General features: G+C 40.0%; 1 protein-coding gene across 3 annotated transcripts in view; it reads right to left on the bottom strand.

Annotated features, from left to right (window-relative positions):
* Mid2 (midline 2) overlaps window positions 1-27,268 on the bottom strand; it is a 101,102-nt gene that overhangs the window by 43,801 nt on the left and 30,033 nt on the right. The window lies entirely within an intron of this gene.

Genomic DNA, 27,268 nt, shown 5'->3' with positions numbered 1-27,268 from the left:
GGTAAATTGGACAGCTGATGAATTACCAAGAAGCTGTTAAGAACAGATTTGCCATCTTACAAAGCTGCAAAAAAAAATCATTGCTTTTTACAATGATGCCTTCAAGAAAATGCAATGTTTATGAAGCAGACATAGTACTGACGGTGGCAGCATCAAAGCCAAGGTGTTAAGCCAGATCATGCTTTAAGGACATACACAAACAGGCCCTGTCATCAGCACCGGCACCTCCAGCAGACAGCTGCTAGGTTCAAATGAATACAGGGAAAGAAAGAAATCTTTTATGTTGTTTTCAAACCACCACAACATTTCAAAGACATGACTGAAGCTTTAAATAAAAATAACTAAAGGAAGCAGGACTTTCTCCAATATGTCTGCTTTGTTCCTTTAGATTTGGAGGAGGGTGGCCACCTCAAGAACTAAGGAATATATGTAACTATTAATATGCTTTTTAGCTCCCCGTACTTGGGTAACTACCACCTAGGAACGGAAGCCAAAAGTTACTTGGGCAGAGTTAAGCAATTAACAGTCTCAGCTCCTAAGCTGTTTTCTCTGGTAAGGTGGGGGCATGAGAGATTAGGACGTGGATGGGGCATGGCTGCTGGAGCCAGACAAGTTGGCAAAGGAAGCTACGCCATGTCTAGTGGTGTAAGAATGCTAATGAGTTGGGCACCAGTCAGATATTGAGTAAGAGACAAATTTCCTGTCAGCTTGTGGGTTAGGTGCACAGTCCTTAACACTTTCTGCTGCTTAGCACTCTCTAACTGCTTCCTGTATTTTTAGGTTCTTTACTTCCCCCGCTGGCCCTCTGCAGAAGGCATGAGCAGTCATTACTCTTTCTGAAGAAGAAATTAGGAAACACAGAGGCTGTACAACTTGCACAAGGTCATATAGCTAGAGTCAAAACCAGGATTTTAAACTAGGCAGTCTGTTCCTGTCTATGATTTTAATCACCATATGTGGGGGGGGGGTGGAAGGGAGGGAGGGAGAGAGACAGACAGACAAGCAGGCAGGCAGGAGACAGAGGCAGAGAAAACAGGCTTCTCTTCCTCCTAGTAATTCCTCTCAAGACAACCACATTCTCTAAAATTATTCTCTTGGAATGCTTTGTGTATGTGTTTTCTTAGTTTTGTGAGAAAATACAACAAACACATAATGTAACATATGTAGAAACACGAACGATGTACACATGCGTATTTTTATGTATGTGTCCCATGCTTATTTTACCCTTCTCTAGCTAGCAAAAATCTTGACAGTATAGGGATGGGACAATTTGCTCCACATATCTGTCTTAAGAACGGCCTTTCTAACATAATTGCACATGGCAACTCTGCGCTGGTTTTGGAGAGCTTTTCCCTGCAGGGATCAGACCATCAAACCTTTGTTGCCTTCAGGTTGTCTAGTGTCTTCCTCAATATAGCATTTTTATACCAGGCAATTGCTTAGGACATGAAAGAAAAAAGCAGGAAAGGTACAATTTAGGTTTGGCATCTAGCACTTTTATGTACACAGTTAAAATTCCTATGTGAAATGATGGAGAGACCTACTTTTAAAAAGGAATATCTTCAGAACCATGGGCAGATTAGCTATGAAATGGGTTAGCAAAAACCATAGATTTCGACTTAGTTGCTTACTAGAGTATGAGTCCTGGAAAGAGGATGGAATCATCCCAAATTGTATTCGTAAAAAATGACAGAGCCGGCCTAGAGCTAGGTCATTGAACTCCTTACCTGGTTGGTGTTCCTTCCCCTCTACTACCTGTCTACTACACAGCCAATTGGCCATAAGCCAGTTAGGAGACACCAAAGTCTCTAGCTCATACATCTATGCATTTACTCTACAATTAGGAACATTTATGGAAGTGTGCACACATAACTTACATGAACTATTATAGTAGACCCAAACTGGAAACAACTGAAATATTCCTCACTAAGAGCAAGGATAAGCAAACAGTGGAATAGTCACACAATTGAATACCCTCCCAATATATCAAATCATAGAAAAAAGCTATTGATACAAGTTGAATGGATCACAGAAACATTATGATGAGTGACACAGAAAATCATAATATTTTGAACACTGTATGATTCCATTTATAAAACATTACAGAAATTACAAAATTATAATGATGAACAGACCAGTGATTGTAAGGATGTGACTACAGTACAAATTGGTAGCACATGGTGTTGACAAAAATGACTCCATGGTTAAGAGTATTCATTGGCTGCTCTCGCAAAAGAGCTGAGTTTGGTTCCTAGCACCCACACCCGCTGATTCTTAACCATTTGTAATGTCAGATCCAGGGATTCCAACACTCTCTTTGGACCTCTGTGAGCATCAGACCTGCAGGTAGTGCACAGACATTCATGCAGACAAAACAACAAACACATAAATAAATAAACACATCTACTTTTTAAAAAGAGGCAGCACAGTGAGTTTGAAGTGGAGATGATGAAACAATACTGTCCTAATTATGGCGGTGATTATAAGAATATAGATGACTAAATAAACATGCTCCCCCCACAAATAAAAATGCAAACCAAGGAATAAGGATTTTGGCAGGTCTGGGGAGACAACATTTCTGTAGTTTTCTGAAATTCTAATAATTACATATATCTGATAAAATAGTTGGGTCCAATATAGTCTCAGTCTCTTTTTATATCTCTGTCCCCCCACAAATCCTCCTGTACCCCACTTAATAAGAATATTGGGTTTTTAATCTTATGTCCCCCTCCAATATGAATGGAAGCTCCTAAAGATGAGGGCATTGCTTCATTCACTACTGTACCCACAACATGTGCTTAACATATTGTAGGTGAGCTATAAATACCAGTTGAAAGGCTGGGCGGTGGTGACACACGCCTTTAGTCCCAGCACTCAGGAGGCAGAGGCAGAGGCAGGCAGATCTCTGAATCTGTTAAAAAGGAATCAATGAATATGGGTGTGCTTGCCCTAAAATCAAGGCATAATGGAAAAGTCTGTACAGCTAGCTCCACATCCATAAGTTCCGTACCTGTGGATTTAATCAACCTCATATTTATAATATCGGACCCATGCTTTGTTCAAGCCCATGGGGGGCCTGGCCCTTTCTGAATGAATACAAAGGAGGAGTAGAACAAAGGGCGGTAGATGGGAAGAGGGGACCAGAAGGAGAGGAGGGAGGGTAAACTGTGCTCGGTATGTAAAATAAATGAAAAAAAGTTATTCAAATAAAATAAAAGAATGGACTGAAAAAGGGAAAACATCTGAACAAATCTGATTCTGGATTGAGTATGTACAGATATTTGATCTTATTCCCAAGCAATATAGTACAACAACTATTTATATAGCATCCACACTGTGCTATTCTAAGTAATCTACAAATATTTAAAGTATAAGGAAGGCTATATTTAGATTGTATGAAAATACTAAACCATGCTATGCCAAGGACTTGAGCATCTGCAAAGTTTGGTATCTGAGCCAATCCTCCATGGATACCAAGGGAGAACTGTGCTGCATTCTATTTCTTCATTATGAGACAAATAGCTCTTCCCTTTCTTTTTACACAATTGCTCAAATTTGTTTTCTTTCATCTGTCTTGTCATCCCAAACAATAGTTTGCCAAAATATGAAAAATTGGAGAAATGTCTGAATAACTACATAGGTCCTAGGAGACCATATATTTTAAAATATTTCCTTTTTTTATGTTGAAAGAAAGAAATTACCTGGGTATTGGCTAATCCTGCTGGGGCATTAAAAGTTGTACTTCTATGAGCTATCCACCAGGGGGAACTATTTACTTATCATTTCTCCACATAACCAGTACCTGATGGGAGCAGATGCAGAGACCCACAGCCAAACAATAGGCAAAGAGAGAGCCCAGATCGGAGATCTCCATCGGGTCCCTCTCCGACTCCGCCGAAGATGGGAAGGAGAAATTGTGGGAGCCAGAGGGGTCTAGAAGGACAAGGGACCAAGGTCACAAGTAATCAACTAAGCAGGGCTCCCAGGGTCTGTGTGTGTGAAGCGGCAATCTCGGAGTCTTCGTGGGTCTATGCTAGGTCCTCTGTGTGTGTGTGTGTGTGTATGTTATGGGTGTTAGCTTGGGGGTTTTGTGGGATTCCTAACAGTGAGAGTAGGGGCTATCTCTGACTCTATTATTGCCTGCTCTCTTCCTCCTGCTGGGCTGTCTAACCTGGCCCTTATGTAAGGGTTTGTGTCTGGTGTGATATCTCCTTGTGTTATGTTCAGTCCATGTCACTGGGAGGCTTGCTCTTTTCTGAGGGGAGATGGGGCGAGGAAGTGGGGCTGGGGGAAAGGGGAGGTGAAGGGAGCTGGGAAAAGTGGAGGGAGGGGAGGCTACGGTCAGGATGTATTGTATGAGAGAAGGAATTATGAAGGTTTTAAAGCAATACAGGATAGCTTACTCTTAGAGTTTTGTCTGGAGGGAAGAAAAATGAGTACACAGAAGAGCTGAGGTGAAGTATGCTTAGGGTGCTGCTAGGCACAGAGAAGAAAAGCACCTAAACTAGGAAGATGCACAGGGCGTGGGGAATGGCTTCCTGCAGGGAGAAATACACTTGAGCAGAGCCTTATGGGACAAAATGTCAGGCAGAAGAAAAGAAAAACAGTTTACCTCCTGTGGGGACAAGTTCTATGCCCTTCAAGTGCCTGGCCAAAGGTAAATATATGCTTAAGTACGTGTGAAATTGGTGGACAAAACACAAAGTGCAGATGCTAAAAGAACAAACTAGAAACATAAATTAGGGAAACAAAGTCCCTATCATGATAGGGCTTAGAAGTGATTCTTTGAGAACTAGTGGATTTCAGCTGACAAAAACCAAAGTCCTTGTTTCAGGTTCAGAACAGGCAGATGATCAGTAGGGGGAAAAAACCAAGCAGAAAAATGACATTAGCTAAAGCAGAGAGCACATTCCTCCAAGCTCCATGAGTCAGTCAGGTCAGGAGTAAAGAGAGAAGATAGAGAAATACCAGAACAGAGCCCCGAGGACAAGAGCCTGAGGAGTCATGTTTGAGCACATCACGGAGACAGGAAGTCTCAGAATAGTCTCCAAGTCTGTGACAAAAGACAAATATACCTTGAGGATAGATTTGCAAAGGTCTTAACTGCTTCATATGGCAGGAAACACTAGTGCACTTGATGGTGAAGGGTTAAGAAAAAGAGAGAATCAGATCTAGATTAATATATCGATGTCTGTCCGTATATACATGCATACATATGTGCACATGGTCCAGAACATGTTTTAAGAGCAAATGTCTAAGGGCAATGTAAAGAAGGGTTCCCTGTAACTCATGGGGGTGACAAACTAAAAAACAAAATTCAATTAAAATTGGAAATGGATTTTTAAAAACATATTGCTAGGAAAGTCTCCTTAACAAGAAGTGGCCTCAGTTTCCTCTCCTCTATATGGGACAATCCTTATACCTAGTCTCAGAGGGTTCGTATACACTTATTAAATGATGTGACTAAAACATCTTATACATTTTCTACTGTGTTTTCTCTTGCTTTGTCTTGTCTTCCCACTGCATCAATGATGATGACAGCTGTGGCTCCTACTGCTATAGAATTTACAGCATCTGCGGAAACAGGCGAGTACTGTTTCATCGTCTGAATTACTTTTATTCAGTTTAAAAATACAATCTGTTTTGTTTCCTGGAACATACTGGGCCATCATGATTTGTTTTTCCCTGAGATTCCTCAGGTCCCTTCTCTTACTCTTCCTTCTATATCTACACCTCTCGATCTCATTCTCAAATCAGTGACCTCCAAACTATAGGACAGGGTTAGCTCTGCCTCTAAAAGTAAGACAGACTCTCTCCCTGATGCCACACTAGCATACTTCCTATCACCATTCAGAACAAAAGGTCAATGCCAAGAGGAACTGACTGTCTCCCTACTAGGAACCACACCATTACGTACTTACTGTCATCATTCAGAGCAAAAGGGCTATGCCAGGAGGAAGGTCAATGACTTATTTCTGACAGAACACCAATTACATTTCATATGGTTAGCTAGAAAGGAATTTGGCTGGCCCAAACTTGTTTTTCTGCTCTGGGCTACCCCATAATTAACACAATCCCCAGGCTCTAAGGCCAAAAGATATTAGCTGGAGTCTAGAAGAAATAGGTGTCAAAGAAGGAAAGGTAACTAATGTATTCTCTTACTTACAAAAAAAATATAAGACTGTAATTGCATTCAGCTTTAGTCTCCTCTGTAGTGCTCCTGGAGGGAGGGAATTCCATCTGTTCTGTGCTCTGAGCTTCAAGCAGAGTACATCTCTATATACAGGAGGCTCATTAAAATACTTGAACACATCAGTGAATGTATACCTTCCCCCATTCGATCTCCATTATATGTAGCATAGCAGGGAATCCACTTATTAGCTTGCCTGGCATTGGGGTAGGAAGGAGGATTGATTATCAAAATCACAGCAACTCTGGTACCACAAAAGTGTTAATGGAGTCACAGGGTAACATAGGCTTACCCAGGGACCCCAAGGGGTGTTGCCTTGTTTTGTCCATATATATGAATCTGCGTGTATAATGCCCATATTACATACCTCTCTCAACCATCAGCAGGGCAAGGAAAGTCAACCTGTGTTCCCAACTCCAATAGTTGCTAAACAAAAGCCTACCTTTATAGAGCTGCTTTCTTACACAACTTTGCCTTAGTGACATCCTTAACATCTGTATCTCCGTAGTGGCAGCGTGGGGAGAAGAACGGTGCTGGAGAGTCATCATGGAGATGTTTCATGTCTGTAGTTATCTTGCCAATACTCATGAGGTATATGGAGCAGATACTAATGTCTGCATTTTATGGATGATAAAACCAAGATCCAGAGGGGTAAGGTGAACAAGCAAAATCACGTGAGCTAGCAAGTGTTGGTTCCAGCACAAGCTGGGCTGCCTAAGTCTGAAGCAGATATTTATGCTATGTATGTTCCCTTTCTTTCTTTCTGTTTTCTTTCTCTCTCTCTCTTTCTTCCTTTTCTTTCTTTCTTTCTTTCTTTCTTTCTTTCTTTCTTTCTTTCTTTCTTTCTTTCTTTCTTTCTTTCTTTTTTGAGACAAGGCACCATGGAGTCCAGTGGGAGTTCAAATTCATTGTGTAACTAAGGATTATCCTAAACTTCTTCTGATCCTCTTGTCTCCACCTCCCAAGTACTAGGATCTTATTCAGTGCTAGACATTAAACTCAAGAATTCATGTGCACTAGGCAGGCAATTCTAGCAACGGAGCTACATCTCCAGCGCACTCCTGTATCACTGGAGCCGTCAAAGTCGCCCTGCCCTTTCATCATGTTCTTCGTAGCTAAAACTATTATTTGGGAAAACTGCCCCTCTTCCTTTTGAGGGTTTTCCGTGTGATTTTTCTCTCTGTTTTGTTAACACTTTTTTTTTCTAGCCCAGGAGGCAGCAGAGTCAAGTGGAATGAGTTCTGTATTTAAAGTCAAGTGGGCTTCTCTGGATTCTGGTTCTGAAGCTTACAAGACCGGTGACCTTGAATAAGTCACTTATCTCTGGGCTTCTGTTTCTGACCTGGAAAACAGAAATAACACTAACTATCTCAGAGGCACTTGTGAAAAGCAAATGAACTAATAGAGATAGGGATCTCACAGTACCTAGTACACAGTAGGAGTTAAATAAATATGGATTTCTTTCTCCGTTTCTCTCCCACTCCAACTTGCTCTGCTGGGTTGAAAACAGACAACACTTCTTTTGCCCAAAGCCGAAATTGAGGCTTTGATTCATAATCCTACTTGTCTTACTGTAGTACAGGGTGGCTCACATTTCAGCTTTGGTTTATCACTTAAAATGGTTGCTCTCATGATCTTTCAAAAATGTGTATGACACATGTTTGTCCATGTTCATAGTGTGTATGCATTCTTGTATGTGTAGGGACATACATGAGGGAGTGTGTGTGTGTGTGTGTGTGTGTGTGTGTACACGCGCACGCGCGCGAAGTTCTGAAGTTCATACTGGGTGCCTTTCTCAGTTGCTCTCCATGCTTTTTCTTTCTACTGAGACAAGGTCTCTCACTGAACCAAGAGTTTGCCAGTTCTGGTGACTCTAGCTCGCTAGCTTGTCCCAAGGATCCTCTGTCTTTGCCTCCTGAGAGCTGTGATTTAAGTTGACTACCATGACTTCTCCCCTTTTATGTGATTTCGGGCTTCTAAACCTGACCCTTCACGTTTGTACAGCAAACACTTTATCCAGTGAACTAGCTCCCAGATCACCATCATCTTTTGGGAGTCATTTGCCATACACTGGGAGCCCATATCTGGTGTATACACATGTTGGGGGTGCGTGCACATACACACTCACGTGCTTGAACATGAGCAAGTGGTTTTTAAATAATTTACAAGTTTGCTATTATACAGACATTACTTCCATGCTATAAAACCAGATAAATCAGTCTCCTTCCACTTCTAAAGCTGGAACCAGAAAGACTGGGTTGCCCTTATTTGGGCAGGGAGCTGACTTATGCACATACTCTGACTTGAGTGAATGATGATACTTCATGTCCATGATTTCTCACCAAGTTCAGATCTCATGGCCACAGAGCTGGATTCCAAATCGACTTTGCAGCAAAGGATGGAGCTAATCCTATCTAGTTTCCCATGGGCCAGTTTAAGACAGTGTGGTTTATCCTGTACCTTGCTATTTCTCTATTGTGAAATTCTCCTCAATGCAGAGTGTCAGGACCATGTGCAAAAAGGAAGGGACAATGGGCACAGGAGAAAACTGGGCTAGTAGGAGCAGTGATGAAGGTGGTGGTGATATAGGACTTGGATTAAAAAAAACAAAACAAAAAAGTAAGCTCTGTGGTGTTTGACTGACAAGAAAGTAAGGAAAGCTTTAAAATGCTTTCCTTACATATTTTGACAGTTTTTAACTTGTTGCAGTGAAAATATTATTGCCATCTTAAATAGTTTCGGTGTGAATTTATCTAAGCGTATTTAAAGCGAGGCAGCACGAAGGAACCCCAGTGTGTACATTCTTTAGCTTCAGAAGCCATCAGCATTTCTCTTGTTCGGTCTGTTCTGTTCCCTCTCTGCTGCACTATTTCAAAGCAGGAAACTATTTCAACCCCCGCGACTTTCGTTTACATTTCAAAAAGATGTTTTACTGCATAATTATTGACACGATTTCTTAATACCAGAATCTAATGCCTGTTCCATGTTTTAACTTCACTAGTTATATAAAGAAGTACATTTGAAGTTGATTTAGTTGAATCTGGTATTTTGTGAAGAAGAATTTGATATTGGTTTTTCAAAGGCCACACATATTTGAATAATCGCCATGTTTTATAGTGAAAAAATAGAAGGCCTCATTTTTAGTACGCACTCTTTCCATTATTCTTTTTTTTTAAAAAAAAATGAGCTAGGCATGGTGGATTGTGCCCGTCATCCCAGCACTTGGGAGGCAATGGCAGAAGGATCAGGAGTTCAGGCTAGCCTTGGCTAAAAGTGAGCTCCAGAACAGCCTGGGCTGCGTGAATCTCTGTCTTGAAATACTAACTGAAACTGGGGCATGGCGGTGTACACTGGTAATCCTAGCATTCAGTTGGCTAAAGCAGGATGATTTTTAATTAGAAGCTAACCTGGGCTACCCAGCCAGACAAAAGACAGTTGTAACTACACAGGCTAGAAATACCGGAGTCTGCTGCAGGAGAGAGAGTCATGGTGGTAGCACTTATCCTGTCCTTAATAAAAATGCAGGCCCTCATAAAATGATATTTCATTCATTCACACAGCATTGTGAATTTCAGGTCATTGAAAACAAGTTGTGAAGTTAACATCGGACAAAAGACTAGAACAGAAAGGGCAATACTTAGAGAATGCAGGGGTTACAAGAATTAGGGAAGACAGTCTAACATGAGGACATTCAACTGCTCAATCCAAACTATTTCTTATTTCGCTGATTTCTTTCTCTATGGAAGCAGCTCAAGTCTGGAAAACTCACCTGTCTTATTTATAACAGGATGCTAGTCCTATGGGATAGCACATATTTGTCAGTATATATCCTCAACCGAGTGGTAGTGCTATCCTAGTTTCAACTTTAGTTGGTATCCGATATCTATTATTCTACTAGAGAGTTGATTAAAAGGGCTCTTTCGGTATAAATGACTGAACTTGATCTCATTCTGCAGTTGCCTGGTACAGAAAATCATGAAAGAAAGCACCACCTGCTTGCTGGTATATTTTTGGTATGAGAGTATGAATTGCCTCAATAATCTGAGATTGTTGACAAGACAATTCAATAATTCTAAATTAAAAGTTACTCATATAGGAAATAAATATCTTAAAAACAGGAAAAAGCCTGGGGCTGTAAACTAGTGAGAGAACATTTGTCTAGAATTCAAGAGGCTCAGAATTCCATCCCCATCCTACAAAAGAGTAGAAAAAGGATAAAGAGAAATGATAAGGGGGAAAACAGGCCTTCGGTATAAAATAATCGAGTAAAAAATTATTAAGAGGATTGCGGAGATGGCTCGAGAGATAAGAGCACCTGGTACATAAGTATGCAGACCTGAGTTTGGAGCCCCAGCACCCATATACAAGCTAGGTTGGGCAATGTACAGCTGTAGCCCCAGCATGGGAAGGCGGGGCAGAGACAGTTGGTTCCCCAGAGCCCAGTGGCCAGCCAGTCTAGCTGAGCAATGGCAAGCTCCAGATTCACAATGCGACTTTGACTTAAAGGGATAGAGCAAAGAGAGAAAGAGCAGGACACCTGTGTCCCCCTCTGATCTCCAGCCCCACACATATACACATGCACATAGACAAATAAGGAATTTATAGCCTGTTGTCTCTGTTTTTATTCTGCAAAAGAGGAATTAAAAAAAAGCACAGAAAGATAAATCTTCAAATCCTTAACTACTTGTAAATGAAGAAATAGGCTCTTAAATAACTCTAAAAACATCGAAATTGAAATTGGTCATTCTATGGAAAATAACAAAAGAGCACAGTCTTATTTTAAATTTTATGTTTTTGGATGTTTTACCTGCGCCTGTATTTGTGTACCATGTCTGTTTGGGGCCTGAAGAAGTCAGAAGAAGGCATCGGATCCTCTGGAACTGGAGTTACAGGTGGTTGTTGGTTGCCATGTAGGTGCTGGGAACTGAACCAGATCCAGAAAAGTAGCTGGTGCTCTTAAACACCGAGCCATCACTCTAGCCCCAAGGGTTCAGTCTTAACACCAAAGATCTATTGGATCTATATTTTGATTCAAGGGATTATAATATGATAAATAAATTAACAATTTAACTCAAAAAAATTAGAAATGGAAATAAAAGTAAATGAAGATAGAAAATCACTTTTAGAGAGGTGACATTAATGAAATCACTACAGATAATTTTAGTCATAATTAAAATAAAAAATGGTTCCTCAAAATGTCAATGAAAAGGGAAAATAAAACAAGAATTCCAGCACTTCAGAGACAGAGGCAAGTAAATCTCTTTGAGTTCAAGGCCAGCCTGGTCTACAAAGAGAATTCTAGGATAGTCATTGCTACATAGTGAGATCTTGTCTCAAAAATACATACATGCGTACATAAATACATACATGAGATACAATAGTAACAATGGAAAGGGAGAGGTGCCCATAGCTATAGACAATAGATAGTGGGCTGGTACAATTGGTCATAATTTACAGCACTTACTTATTTTTATACTATAAAATTTCCACTATGGTGGGTTTTAAGCCCCAATTGCCAAGGAACAACCTAGAACTGGCAAGCCAGTTCTAACACACTACTGGATAAATACTAATATAATTACAAGGGAATATTACATATAAATTTATGACCTATAGTTGAAAAATTATTTAAATTCTCCATAATTTTACCAAAGAATAAGTGAAAAATATTGAGACTAATAACTTTACTCAAGATTGAAAAGTTACTTAAAGATCTTTTTTTAAAAGGCTTCAGGTCCAGATAGTTGTAGGGCTGAGTTCTATAGACTCTTGAAAGAAGATTAGTTCCATATCATTGAATTCATTTAAAACCACAGAGAAAGATATAAAGATCTCAAATGTGTCTTGGCAAATCTAGTATAATATCACAATACCCAAAGCCAAAAAAAGATAATCAGAAATAATAAGACTATAGGTTTATTTCACTTCTGAATATATTAAAAACCCTAAACACATCTAAAAATTAATGTTAACATGGCCAGAAAGGAATAAAATATCATTTTAAAAATAAAAGAATGGGGCTGGAGATATGGCTCAGAGGTTAAGAGAACTGACTGCTGTTCCAGAGGTCCTGAGTTCAATTCCCAGCAACCACATGATGATTCACGCCCATCTATAATGAGATCTGGTGCTCAGAACACTATATACATAATAAATAAAAAATTTAAAAAAAAATAAAAGAATGACTTAACATTAGAATATTTGTCAACATATGGAATTATAGTAACACATTCTAAAATTTAAAAGAATTCAGTAGCCAAACCAAATAAAAACTCTAAAGTTAAAAAAATAATAGCTGCTTAAAAATGCTCAAAACAAATAGCCAACATCATACTAGATGGTGACATGCTAAGGCCCTTTCCAGTAAATCCACAGACAAAGTGAGAAATCTGACCTCACAGCTCTTGATGTTTGGTTGAGCCAAAAGAAAATGAAGTAAATAGTGTATTTTTGTAAAGATGATAAAAGCATCTTGGATAATCCTTGAGACTACTTTACTATAGATCTAAAATTATCAGTATAGTAAGAAAACACACAAAATCGAAAGCTTTTCTCCACATGCTTTTTAAAAGTGAAAATGGAAAAGTAACACATTCCCAACAGGTCTATAAAACACCTAGGATTCGATTTAACAAAAGAGTACAGTGCTACTTGGGAAAAAATATTAACGAGATGATTTCAAAAATAAAAACTAAAAAATAGGACATGTATTATCATCAGGTTTCTTGATGAAATATCACATCATAAGATTTATTTCTTCTAAAAATTAATATGCAATTTAATAAGAATAATTACAATCTAATCTGAATGTGTTTTAGAAATGGATAAAAGTATTTTAAAATTCATATGAAAAAAACAAGTATTTAAGCCAATAAGAAAACAATGGAAAACAGATTGCAGATGTTAAACATGTTTTGTTTTGCTCTTGCTTGTTTGTGACAAGCTTTCCCTATATAGGCCTGACTGGCCTGAATTATGTAGCCTAGACTGGTGTTATAGTCATGATGCTCCTGCCTCAGCCTCTTTGGGTGTTATAGTCATGATGCTCCTGCTTCAGCATCCCAAGTACAAAGATTACAGGATGTGTGGCACCATGCCCAGTCCAATTGCTAAAACCACTATAAATCAAAATAATAAAGCATTGAGAGGGGAGTAGAAAATTAAATCAGTGAAACAGAAAACAGTCTAGATAGAATTAAGTTCATATGAAGACTTGATATACGGCTAAGAGCATATCCATTTAATAAGAAAAGGACTTTTTCTATTTTAGCCAATGGCCTTTATGCAGTAACTATCTCTCTGGAAGTAAATGCAAGACCTCATATATCCCAAAATAATGTTAGGTGTATTAATGTCTTAACTGTAAAAATTAAAATCTTAATTAAAAATGTGGCAAGAAAGTTTATGGAAGGGCTGAGTATGTAGCTCAGATGGTAGAGGGCTTGTGTAGCTTGCGGGAGGCCATGGGTTCTAGCCCTACCACCGTATGTATATACTGGGTGTAGCGGCACGCCTGCCATCCTAGCACTTGGGAGACTGAAGTTAAGGGCATCCTTGACTGCGTACCAGTCCTGACTACATGAGAGCCCTATCTCAGATAGAGGGGAAGGGGGAGGGGAGGGAGAGAGGAGAGGGGAGAGAGAGAGAGAGAGATTAAGTTAGTTATGGAGAAAATTCCACAAGCTCCTAAATGCTTCTCACATAACCAGCTGCTTCCCCTTGGAAACATTATTCACCCCCATTGTTCTTGGCACGTCTGACCTATGAAGAGACTAACTCCCCTTCAAGTTTAATTTCGTGCCCAGCTACAAGCACAGCAATCCAGTTCTCAAATCTCAAGTCCCATCACCTCCTTGCTCACCTGCAGCGAAATCATCATAGCACTCCTACTTCGGAGAGAAAAAAGAAATTTCATCGCAAAACCGCCAAGCATACTTCTCCCTTCCTTCTGTCTTACAGAGAAAGAAAAGGGGTATGTCTTTCTCTAGAAATCCTACCCTTGTTTCCTCGTTTGCTCCTCTTTTGGTATCCTCATTCATTCAATTAATGCTCTTCCCTGTTCCTGCCATTCAATCTCTCTCTCTCTCTCTCTCTCTTTCTCTCTCTCTCTCTCTCTCTCTCTCTCTCTCTCTCTCTCTCTCTCTCTCCCCCTCTCTCTCCCTCTCTCTCTCCCTCCCTCCCTCTCCCCCCCCCCCCGTCTCTGACAATTAGTTAACTTCCACTGGCATTTGAAGACACTTGTTTTTCATATCATTACAAAAACTGAAGACCCACGTACTTCTAGAAATGCTGTCTTCCCGCAGCTTCCATGACACCAGTCTTGGTTTTCTTCCTGATATTCCAACTCCCACACACATCATAAACAGCAGTATTCTTAGAATGCTAACAGTATTGCAGACTTGATTTTTGGTGTTTTTATTGTTGTGATTTTTGCCTTTTTTTTGTATGGGTGGTTGGTTTTACTTTTCATTTCTCCTGTGCTAAGGTTTTCACATACTAGGCAAGCAATCCATGACAGAACTACACCCTTTCTTTACTTTATTTTGAGACAATGTATCACTAAATTACCCAGATTGACCTCATGCTTTCAATCTTCCCCCAACAGTCTGTTAAGTGGCTGGGATTTCAAGTGCATGTCACCATGGCCAGCCTGATCTCATCTATTTCTATGGCAATTGTCACTATATGCTAGTTTCTTGTTTATTTTTATTGAGGTTTAAATTACATCGCATACAATCAACACATTTTAAGTCAATAATCCAATGGCTTTGGGTAAGTTTAAAGAAATATGCAACTATTAGCACAATCCAATTTTTAAAAGGATTTTTAAAAATTAGGCGTATGTGTGCACGCCTGTGCATGTAGATACTCATGGAAGTCAGAATAAGGCATCGGATGCCTTCGAGTTGGGGTTACAGGTAGTTCTAAGCCCCGCAACATGATTACTGGGAATTGAACTCTGGTCCTTGCAAGAGCAGCAAGGGCTCTTAACTATTGAGCCATCTGCAGGCCAGCAAATCCAATTTGAGAACAATTCTATTACATTGAAAAAGATCCTTATTTTGCCTTATCTATATTTCCATCCCAAATCTCTCCTAAAATCTGGACACTTATAGTTAATTACTTACTGGAATTTTTGTTTATCTAAAAATGTGCACTATAAACTGTGTTTCCAAAGTTGAACTCATCTCCTTCCCATAATATATATCTAAATCTTCCCTAATGTCCTTAAATGTTACGAATGAAGGGTCACGTGATTAACTCCTCGAAACACTGGCGTTCATTGTTCTGAACTGTCTCTTTTCTCTTGTCTGTACATCCAATGAATCATCACATTCCATACACTTCAATTACCAAGTATAGCTCCAATTCAGTCCTTTCTCTGTTCTTTCTAATTATTACCTCACTAAATCTAACAAAAAAACATCTCTGTTAAATTATTGTACCCATTCAAGAAATGTGTACTGAGGGTATCTTGTGCCAAGCAGTCTAACACAGCATTCCCCAACTAGTCTGCTCCAGTTTTTATCTTCATGGTACATCCTTCCACAGCCCAGTATTGTAGCGATATTTCATTTGTGTTTTAATAAATAGAGCTTGTCTGAAGATCAGAACACAAAACAGCCACACTAGTCCGCCATACAGGCCAGGCAGTGGTGGCACACACCTTTAATCTTTTTTTTAAAATATTTATTTATTAATTTATTATGTATACAATATTCTGTCTGTGTGTATGTCTGCAGGCCAGAAGAGGGCACCAGACCTCATTCCAGATGGTTGTGAGCCACCATGTGGTTGCTAGGAATTGAACTCAGGACCTTTGGAAGAGCAGGCAATGCTCTTAATCACTGAGCCATCTCTCCAGCCCCACACACCTTTAATCTTAGCAGACACACTAGTTAGCCATAGAGGTGGTGGTGGTGCACACATTTAATCCCGGCACTAGAGAGGAATAGAAGACAGGAGGAGACAGGAACTTGTTCTCTTTCAGTCTGAAGATTCCACTAGAGGTAAGCGCTCTCTAGTGGCTTGGCTGCTTTACTTTTCTGATCTTCAGGTTGAACCCCACTATCTTTCTCTGTTTTGTTATTATTTGTGCTACACAATACCAGGATTGAATTCATGATCTTATGCATGCGAAGCAAGCACTCCATCACTGAGATGTATCCTTATTCCTCCTGCAGAATTCTTAACCCGGTAGTAACACAGAATAACTCAACCCCCCTCCCCCCACATTAGTTCCATGCTTTAAATAGCTTCATGCTAAACATCAGTTGGCTTCTCTCCGACCTTAGGGGAAATTCCAAACTTCTTAATATGATTTTACAATCCTTTGTGACCAGGTTCCTCCATACACCTCTAGTCTCATCTTTTATTGCTCACCTTGAGCAAGTCCCTTATCTCATCTGATATTTCTCATATGAAAACTAAGGATAATAAAAGTGCCGATCTCAGAGGTATTTGAGAGGATTAAATGAAATAATACATGGAAAGCACTTAGCACACTACCTAGTGCATATTAAATATTAATACGTGTTATCTACTGGTGATGGGAATAAGAATCTTAGCCTTTCTCCATCCTGCTCTGGCATAAACTCCTGTTTTTAGTGCTCACTGTTGTTTTATATTGTAGGCTCTGCTAATCAGACTTTAAAGTCTTTAAAGATGAGCACCATGACTTAAGGTACCGGTTACAATCCCCAATAGTACTTAGCACAATGCTAAACACAATGGAGCTTAATGAATGTTTTTTGATAAAAATTCATAGAGGAGAAAAGTGGTTGAAGTGTTACTGACTCACTGGAAGAGAACTTGATTCTTTTGAGTACAAAGGGACAAAGTGGTAGCTCAGTCTTGTTATTCCAGCACTTGCAAGGCTAAGGCAGGAGAATTTCTGGGACATTGAGGCCAGCCCGAGCTACATTGGGAGCTCCAGGCTAACCTGGGTTATGTAGTGAGTCCCTGTCTTAAAAAAAAATAAAAGATCATAAAATTATCAACACCCCCCATATCTATCCCCTGAGAGCATCATTTGTCTATACCTTCCAGCCTAATGTGTCACTAAGTTAGCATGGAACTTGGCAATACTCATTGTAAGTCAGGGGCTCTTTTCAGGTGGTTTGCTGCCAGTATCCTGTTTTTGACAGAAATGGAGTGTGAAAGCATGCAGGTACTTAATTCTATTCTCTGGCAAATAGACAGTATGCAATTTGCCTACTCATCTGTGATATCAGATGTTTGCTTCTAAAATATCAGCATCCAATCTAGGCTTTCAAAAACAAGGTAAATTCCATCCCATTAGAAAGCCAATCGAATCCTGAATTGGGTTGGAGCTCTTGGCTGGTGACCAGGCAGCAATCAGAAACCCAGAAGAGCCCCCAGAGGGCTTAAAGACGCAGGGCTCTTCAGTTGCTAGAACACCCCACCCCGAGGAGCTTGGCAAGAACTTTGTAGTATGTTCAGTAGAAAATAAATGAACGCCTTGCTTTGTTTCCTCTCCCTTTACACATTTCTTCCCTACATCTACCATTATTAGCCTTCTCTGCCTAGTCCTGTCACTTCATGTCCTGAGACAGTCATTGTCCTTGGACCTGCGATTTTACTACTAAGACATCTTTGGATGCTCAGATGTCCCATGCCAAAGTGTGAGTCCTTATACACAGATTGCATTTGAAGAGCAAAGGTGGAGCAGTGTGCTTCTATGCAACATGGACTCCAATTGGCACAAAAAAATCTTTGAGATAAAATTTTACAGGCTTATGATTATTGCAAAACCATTTGGGGCCTTTGATCTTATGGAGGAGAAGGTGAAATTGGCTTGGTATGTGGAAAAGGATGAGGGATTTTGGTGGGGGGCAAGCTCCACACAGGAGAGAAAATACTTTAGTTTAGAAGAATGGAAATACCAAGTTCTCTGCTGTTGTTGCCATTTTTCTTCTTATATGGAGAAGACCCAAAGGAACTGAAACAGTGAATCGAATACCCATGACCCAGTTTAAACACAAACATCGCAGTGGCCAATTGCCTTCTTTCCACCTATATCTTCTTTACACACAGCCCTTGTTCCTCTAAAAGCACAAAGATGAACGTGCAGACAGTCATCTGTAGAGTAAGCAGGAGTAGCACCATGCAAGGGTACTGAAACATATGCTCTTAGAGAGATGACCACAACAGGGACAGCATGCCCAAAAACTGTTCACCTGCCATGTGGGCTGAGATGTAGGGATGCCTTTCTGTGCTGAAGAAGTAAGTAGCTAACGTTCTGAGTGTACATGCACTTTTCAGTTCTCATTCCAACGAAGAGCAAGAGTTCGCCACTGATACACACACACACAAAATGCATTCACTTTTGCAGAGGAGATCTAATGAAATGCTTTCACTGCTACAGTGTGTTCTCAGAGTCTGTTTTCAATGTGGGAATATTAAGTGTATTTGAGGCAGTAACTCTTTACTGCCAAACTCTTTGAAATTGTTTAGAAAACTTGTATCTCAAAGACACTCCTTTTACCTTGCGCTGTCGTGATGCCCAGCCTTTAGAAGAAGGACATTTTCAGCAAGTAAGCCCAGGTCCTATAGTAAACTGACTGACTATAGGTGGGGCAGTGTTAATACCTAGAGCTGATTACAGCATTTTCAGTACACACATGGCCCCAATAAGAGTTTGATCATGAGGCCTCCTTCATTCTCCCTCTCCTTCCTCCCCCAAGACAGGCTCTTAGGATGAGGGGGGGGAGAGGGGGCGCTACCATGGGCTGCCAACGATTGGCCAAGAAAGGCAAGACTATGTACGTGCATGGGAGGCTGAGGCTAAGGAATGCCACGTCCCCAAACAGACAATCTATTCTTCTGGGGATCCAGAGACTTAGTGAAGAAAAAAGTGGGCTTTTCAGGGCTATCTCCTTCTACGACTCAGTGATCAGGGAACAAACAACTCTCTAAGCTGCACGGGACAGTGCAGTGAGCTGAAGCTTTGGAGCTGGAGATTTAGAACTGCGTCTTGGCTTACTGTGCATGTGACCTTGAGTAAGGCTTCTCATTCCTCTGACCCTTGGGTTCATTGTTGAAAAGGAGGACGTCGCCAACTCTATTACAAGGTTCTCTCAAACACCGAGAATGCAAACAAGAATTCCTCTAGCACAATGCCAAGAATAAATTATTCAAATGTGATTCTCCTCTCAGTCCCTGCTAAGCATACCATGCAGCTAGACTTCTCTTGAAAAACGGAGATTAAAAAAAAAGAAAAAAGAAAAAAAAGAGGATGTCTCATCAGCTGTGTGTGCATGATTGTTGTCTTCATTTTAGGCCAAAATAATTTTTCCCTTTAGGTCGAGATGATATAAGAAGAGCTAGAGGTATTCAAGGGTACAAGACAGATTGGCTAGGTCTTTAGCTGAATTGCTAGTGTTGTAACTACAAAGAGTTAAGCAAGCAGGAAGGGTCTGCTAGTCATTTAGTGGGCTCTGGTATTTTGATACTGAGTAATGGGAAATAGAAGAGGACAGTAAACAAATTGGAAACGGAGCCACAATATGAAGTTTGTCATATCAAAAAAGTATATTAGAACAGAATGAAAATGTATGCCTATATGGATCATTTTGACTAAGATGGCATGACCACACTTGAAATCTTACCTGTCCAACAGATATGGGAGTGGGGAAAAACATTAATGTGAATTCATCTTATCCTTAAACCTCATCAAGTATCTATACCCTCTAAATATTTCCACTGCAACAGTTAACTTGCTCAAAAATGTTATTTTACTCCAATATTTCAAGGCTTGTCACAAAGTAGTTTTGAAGAAGGATTGAATGCATTATGTGTCTGAAAATTATAAAGTGTTTTCTTTTGTATTATAAAAATAGGTTGTGCCCACACTTCAGATTGCACAATAGATTTAGATTCTCCATCTGTATTAAATGTCAATTGCTATATACTTAATACGATTGAATGTGATACTCTGAATTAGTCACTGCTGAATAGACCGACTAGGTCAGTATGCACTTATTTTCCATTGTTCGTGGAAACTATTTTCTCCACCTATAATTCCACAGTGATTTCAAAATGGGTATTTCATTCTCACAAGGCACTGGTAGCCCTAAGTCCCTCTTCTTGGGAGCTATCAAGTATGCTTTTCTTTTATAAAAATACCTGCTGAACATTTTCTCTACCAAACACTAAATCCCAAAGAACTCCCTGTCCTTTTCAACTGCTGAATCTGAAAGTGTGTGTTCTTCTCTAAAACTTTATTTTGCCGTTCCTTAGAGTCAGTAATCTAGAGGAATTTGTACAGGGTAATAGACAAGTTTATTTAAGTATCAATGGAAAGAATCCTTTAGTTATTCTGGGTAGAATGACAGTGAACTTTCACCTACCAGATAAAAGCTGAAAAGCGTCTGCTCATTGAGCATAAAATGTTAGTGCAAACGTTACTTGCAGTTTATTAAAAGAGCCATGGGACTGAGATACCCAGGTTTTAGATGTTAGAATTTCATTACTGCTATGTCTTCCCAAGGGAAGCTCTGGCATATACTTGCTGAGCTTGAAATTAGTTGTAAGCATTTTGCAATGGTCGACCTTCTCCTGTGCCTCATAGATGGAGACAAATACTTCTCTGCCACTCCTAAGGTCAAGGCAAGGAATCTCTAAGAGTATGTGTGGTACTCTAAGGTGATCACTACTGTTGACAATTGCTCCTACCTACTTCTCTCCTTCTCTCTCTCTCTCTCTCTCTCTCTCTCTCTCTCTCTCTCTCTCTCTCTCCCTCCCTCCCTCCCTCCCTCCCCCCCCTCCCTCCCTCCCTCCCTCCCTCCCTCTCTCTCTCTCTCTCTCTCTCTCTCTCTCTCTCTCTCTCTCTCTCTCTTGTCCTCTTCCTGCCACTAGCCACTATGGAGCTTTGGCCTTATACCAGGCACAGTCGTGGGTGCTTTATATGAATTACCCTACCTTTCAAGGCATCAATACAAATTGTATAGATGATGAAACTGAGGCTCCGACAAGCTATCTGTCCTAACATTATGCTGCTGTCAAACTACAGTCTATTCAGCTCCTAAGCTACCATAGCATCCTGCAATCCAGAACCTACACAACCATTTCTAGGAGAAGCAAGTTGTAAAACTCAAGGCTTTGAAGCTGGGCAAGATAGTCCTGTGTGTGAAGAGTGACTGGATGCCGTAGGGAAGGGAAGTGGAACATGCGTGGATGGAGGCAGTTGATCTACTGATTCCTATTGTTATTGCACAGAAGAACAATAAACAGCTAAAAGATTGCATATGTCTATGCATCCAATTACTCTGCATGCAAAAGAATAATAACTGCCTGCCCATTTCTTCCTTCATTATCATGATCAAGCTTCTTACAGGTTGCATTTCCTAACAGTTTGCTTTCTCCTTGACCTCTCTGAATCTATCTGTCATCCTCTTCTCTGCATACTCCTTTCTCTCCCAAAGGCCATTAGTGTCCTCTTTGATGTATCTGTAACAGTGGATTCTGTCAAATCTTCCACACAGTGAAGGTTTCTTTTTCCTTGACATTTTGAGTCTCTGTCTCTGACAGCTTTTCTCTTCTCTCCTGATATCCCATATTCAGCCAGCTGCTGCTTACCAGGCATTTCCTATCTGACTTTCTAATCCAAGCACAACAAACCACCAATGTCTAAAAAAGAACTCCTGTATTTCCTCATCCAGTTAAAAGCAATAGATGTGTTCATTCAGTCAAGGAAGAAATAAACCAGTGGATTATCTTAGAACTACCTTATACACAGTCACTCATAGCATCACCAAGTTACATAACTCTACCTTATAGAAACATTTTAATTTTATCCCTTCCTCCCTAAGCTTACTGTCACCTACTCCAGAAGCCCCTCCACTTTTCCCTGTATTGAATGAGATCTGCAGATTCAAGGTGGTATGGCAATAGACTTTCCCAGTATCAGTAAAATCTATGTAGTCTTTTTGTCTTCAGTTGTGACCTGTAAACCTGCTCCATTTACCATCTCAGTCTTGACGATTTTTCTAAGCACAGATTTTTTATCAAGCTAGTCATCTGCTTAAAGTCATTCTGTAGATCCTTAGACTCCTTAGGATAAAGTCTGGAGTTTATCTACCCATGGCATGCGAAGTCCATCATTTTTTGGGTCTAAGCTATTTCTCCAGACTTGCCTCTTGCAATGATTCTCAAATTTTAGATTTGGTGGAATCAAATTTCTTCTAGTCCCCTCAATATCTCTATGCCGATCACCTCTTTATATTCCTCTATGCAGCCCCTTAAATCATTTATCTCCTTTTCGTTGGCAAAAGTTTATTCACTTTCGAGATAACTCCACTTTCATTTCCATTCTGCATTCTTTTCTAAGTCCCCCGAGCACACCTAGATGTTTCTTCCTCCACGCCAGCCAGCCTGTCATCTCGCATTTGTCTTCATTACAACAAGGATTCCTTCACATTCGATTTGCCACTTTGTCTGACAGCTTCTCGGCCAATCTGCAAGTTCCTCGGAGGCAGGAACCATTTTCTATTTATTGTTATACACCCAGAGCATAGAGTAACACTTTTCCCCTGCGAGCTGACATTTTCACCTTCATTAATATCTCTGTTGCCTACCACTTGAGGGTTATTTTTCCTCCTTCGGCATTTAGCTGAAATGCATTTTCTCATTAAAAAAATCCCCTGATTGGACTCACTTCACTGTAATTACTCATTCATTTTTATTATGTCCTCGGTGTGTGCGTTCAAATGGTTTAGATTCTATTCTTAATTCTAGCTCAACCACCTTATGTATTTAAGGATCACTGTTGAAACCATGATTGCAGAGCTCTTAAAAATTAATTTCCTTTAAAATATCCATTTTTTTCCACTCAAAGAAATGGTGAGACTCCTGTTAAACATATTTTTGCCCACCCTAAACCAAGCACCCAAGTAACAGAAACAGAAATGAAGAACAAAAAGCCACCTAAACTTTCAAGACCAAAGAGAAGATATCCAAAAATAATTGGAGCTAAGAACTGGTAAGAGACATAAAGCTTAAATTTCTCGATGTAAGGGAGGCTCCCCTCCCGCTCCACCCAGAGGCTGTCTCTTCATCTCCTTTGTTTCTTCCTCGTGGACAGGGCAGTGATGTCCAGCCCTACAAAAGGCTTGAGAAGAGCCAGATGGTATCAACTTGCCCACAGAGCTTCTGAGGTGGATTAGCCCTTGTAGTGTAGCAGTTTGGGAGAGGAATAAAAGAGAATGGCAGCCAAAATATTCAGCAAAGTGTTGTTTGTTTGTTTGTGTAATGTGCTCAGGGTCTGAAAGCTCTGAACAGAAGTAAACAAAGGGAGAGGGGATTCTGCTACCCTCATTTGTACTCCCTACACTGCACGCTGCTCTTCTTTTCTTGCTAGAGGCTCTGCTTTCCCTAGCCAGTCAATAAGTTCCTGGAGATCATCAGCCGCCTGTCACATGCTTCTTTTGTATGCTCTAAACCTTTCAGCACACCGAGTACATAGTGTATGCTCAAGAAACACTGTTGACGCACTGATTACTACGTAGTTAACTATTTTCCTTCCCTGGCAAATTTTCAGGAATGCCTATTATTCACAAAACCGTGGCGTCTTGGAAGCCAAAAGGAAGCAACCATCTGTTGGTATACATTTTTCCTTAGCTATGCGTTATACAGAGATTTCCTTTGGAAAAATAAACAAAGGATGCTTGATGAGCCAGGACAAAGAACTAAATATAGAGTTCAAGTGGCCAGAGTATCAAGGTCAAAGCATGCCCTTCCTTAGCCAGATTAAAGGAGAGCTATGGGCCTGCACTGAGCTCTTTCCTGTGTTCTCCAGCTCCAAATGAAATGATTTTCAACCACCTATTCTGGGGATTCTACTAGCTGAGCCTCAAGTGTAAGATACATAGAATTCATCTAATAATCCTGCAGTAATCTTAATGTCTGTCTCTGTAATAATAGGAAGAGCCCAGCTTTGTTTACTTTCTGAGGGGAATAGAGAACAGAGGACAACTAGAATGGGAGGCAGTATTTATGGACTCTTTATGAGAAGTCGGTCTGTGACAAGAACACTCCCAAACAATAAGGAAGGGGAACAGGTTTGGCAGGAATATAACCTATTCCTGTTCTTGCCAAAGCGTTGTAGCTGGCATCTTCCACCACTGCCCAATGCGAAGTGCTTGAATTACACTGTGAATATAGTAGTCATTCTCTACAGACAAATCTAGATGAGATAAAAATGGGGGGGGGGAATCCAGACACCATTCAGTGTCTGGCTCTCATAATTAGCATTATCCTGCTATTTATTTCATTGTATAAAGTACTTACAAGTGTTTTTGAACTCTCAAGTCCCTTCTTTACTGCATTATTAATCCCGGGGCTTGTCCTGAAGCCTTTTGGACATACAGCTCTGTGTTGAATGAGTATAATAGGCAGCCTGCATGCACCCTATTATTAAAGGGGAAGGTGAGGGCCTATCTCTTAAGCTTTCAGAAAAAGATGATGTCATAAAGAACAACCATGAACTCCAGAAACCATCCTAGAGGGGCCCTGTTCAGGACAAGATCTTAAAAAATATGAATGTGTTGAGAATTTACACAATAGATTTTAATCACATTCACCCACAAACCCTTTCCCCAAACTCCTGCCAGACTCGCTGCCACCTCGTTACCACCCTCCTAACTTCATTCAGGAGAGAATCCTGAACTGAGTGGACTATACATTATTAACTCTTAAACTACAGAATCATGTTCAACACTCTTAGATTGTCTCACTGCTCTTTGTTGGTTCCCAGTTAATGTTTCTATTCCATTATCTATAGCCCCTGTACAGGTGTAACCACACCGGAGGGGATTTTTACAGTGTGTGAGCCATTCTGTGTGCAGATAGGATGCCTAAGCTATTTTCCTGTACCTAGCATGATGCCATACATTAAAAGCTAGTAGCAAAAGCTGCTCTTTTGTGTAGCCAGAGCAGACAGTGGCTCACATAATGATATTTAACAAGCATCCCTAAGGGTGCTATTTAAATAGCTACTTTGCTGGATCGCTATGGGATTTCCACTTACTTTACTTACGCATGGTAGTGCTAGCACTTCTTCCTCAAGGCACAGGTTAACTTCTGAGTGCTAACTTCACAAAGCTACTTTGGAACTTTGCATCATAGCCCACTTCTTGGGCTATGATATTGCTCCCTGGTATAAAACACTTGCCTAGCATTTGCCCCAGCACCCAAAGAAAGAAAACTCACCTGTTATCCAAAGGCCAGAGTGCATCTTCCCCTACTAACACAATGGTGGATTATTTTATGAGGCCTGCTGCTACCACTTCAAAAGAACAGAGCAAGTAATAAAAAGAACTGGTTTCCAGAATGGCCTGTGAAAGGTTGGAAGTGTGCTATGCTTAGGCGAGGCTGGCCAGGATGATAAATTTCCCAGGGATCAGGAAAAGAGATTCTAACATGAAAGAGCAAAAAGATAAACTACAACTTTGCTTTTTTCCTTATTACTTTCTCTGTACTTAATAGTCTTTTGATTAGAACAAATGCAAGGACAGTTTTAATTTTTAATCATATTTTATTCACTATTATCTGTTACTCCCCTGTTAATCATGCAAATTCTAAACTGAGGGATCCCTCATCCAATTTTCTGCTTACAATCCTCTCTTGTCCCCTCGACACTGTAGATTTCTTACACTGTAATCTGACAGCATAATCAGAAGCATTGATAAAAATGGAACGCAGAGGGATTCCGATTGGCTGAAAACTACTCAGAAATAATAACTTTCTACTTTGTCTTTTCCTTCTCGGAAAGGGTGAGACCGTAGAGAAAAAGAACAAAATAAAAAGAAAGTAACCATTGACAGAGCCATGACTTGTGAAATCTGGAAAAGAAGCCAAAAGCGTGGTGTCAGTTCAACTTGACATTTTATAGGTAAGGACACTGTCAGGGGTCCTAACCTACTTACCCTCATGCAAGCACTTATTTCATAGAAGAGGCAAGTCAGGAATTCAGTTTTCCAACACTCCAATGCTTCTTCTCTTTTTCTTTATGCTTCTCCCTACACCCACAATATCCCATTCTATTCACATCACTATTCACATGTGAGTTTAACCAGTACCCCATGGACTCTACCTAGATTAGTGCCCAGCAGGGATTATATTACTAGCATATGTTCATCATTTAAGTATGTTCGCTATACTAGAAGAAGCCAAAAACTTTAAGAATATCAATCAGTTGGAGGATGTAGGATTACTTATTGCCTTAGGAGATATTCTTTGGTCTTAAACAGGAACCATGGACTGGGATCATGATAAAATTATTTTATCATTTAAAACAAAACAAACTTGATCTCTGATACTTATCTGTCATACAAGTAAGATTAAGAGTGGATTATAAAACTCTATATAGAATCAGGAAAAAATTACCCAATTACTGCCCATGACAAATCCTCTATTTTATTGGTCTGTATTTAGATTTTAAGTATTATTATCAGTTATTCTATAAACCCACACAAAGCAAAATGATAGATGTGGAGTTTTGTATATGCTTTTAAGAGAAAGAAGAAAGAATAACACCTTTCTTTTATTCTACCGTGCCAAGGAACACTGAACTCCCCTTCTAAGCGCTTTTAATATTCAATGCTGATAATAGTTTTAAACCTCATACTTATACAGAATTATACAGTTCATAATTCACAGACAATTTAATCATAGGCATTATTTGTTGACTACAAAAAGACTAGGTAGGGGAATCAAAAATAAGTGAAAAGATAATGAGTGAGGATATAGCTAGGCCCAGGGCTGTGGGATGAAGAAAAAATAAGCTAGAAAGGGAGGAAGCAGTGATGATCAGAACGTCGTATTGAATGAACATAGCCCCATCCTAAGGATTCATGATTCCAAATTGACCAGTAATGATTGACTTTTTAAGTGATAACATCCATTTTGATGAGGAATCACTTCCTATATGATTCTTGTACCATCAACTGTGTGGAAAGAAAGGAGTTACTCTTCGTCTGTTGTTCCCCATAAACCATCACCATCACCTAGTTCTAAAAATCATCCATATCAGTGACCTTTCTTTGAATAAAATTCCTA

Source organism: Microtus pennsylvanicus, chromosome X (assembly GCF_037038515.1).
Source record: "Microtus pennsylvanicus isolate mMicPen1 chromosome X, mMicPen1.hap1, whole genome shotgun sequence".
Classification (NCBI taxonomy): Eukaryota; Metazoa; Chordata; class Mammalia; order Rodentia; family Cricetidae; genus Microtus; species Microtus pennsylvanicus.
Note: the sequence above shows the minus strand (reverse complement) of the source record. Positions and strands in the feature narration are given on the sequence as shown.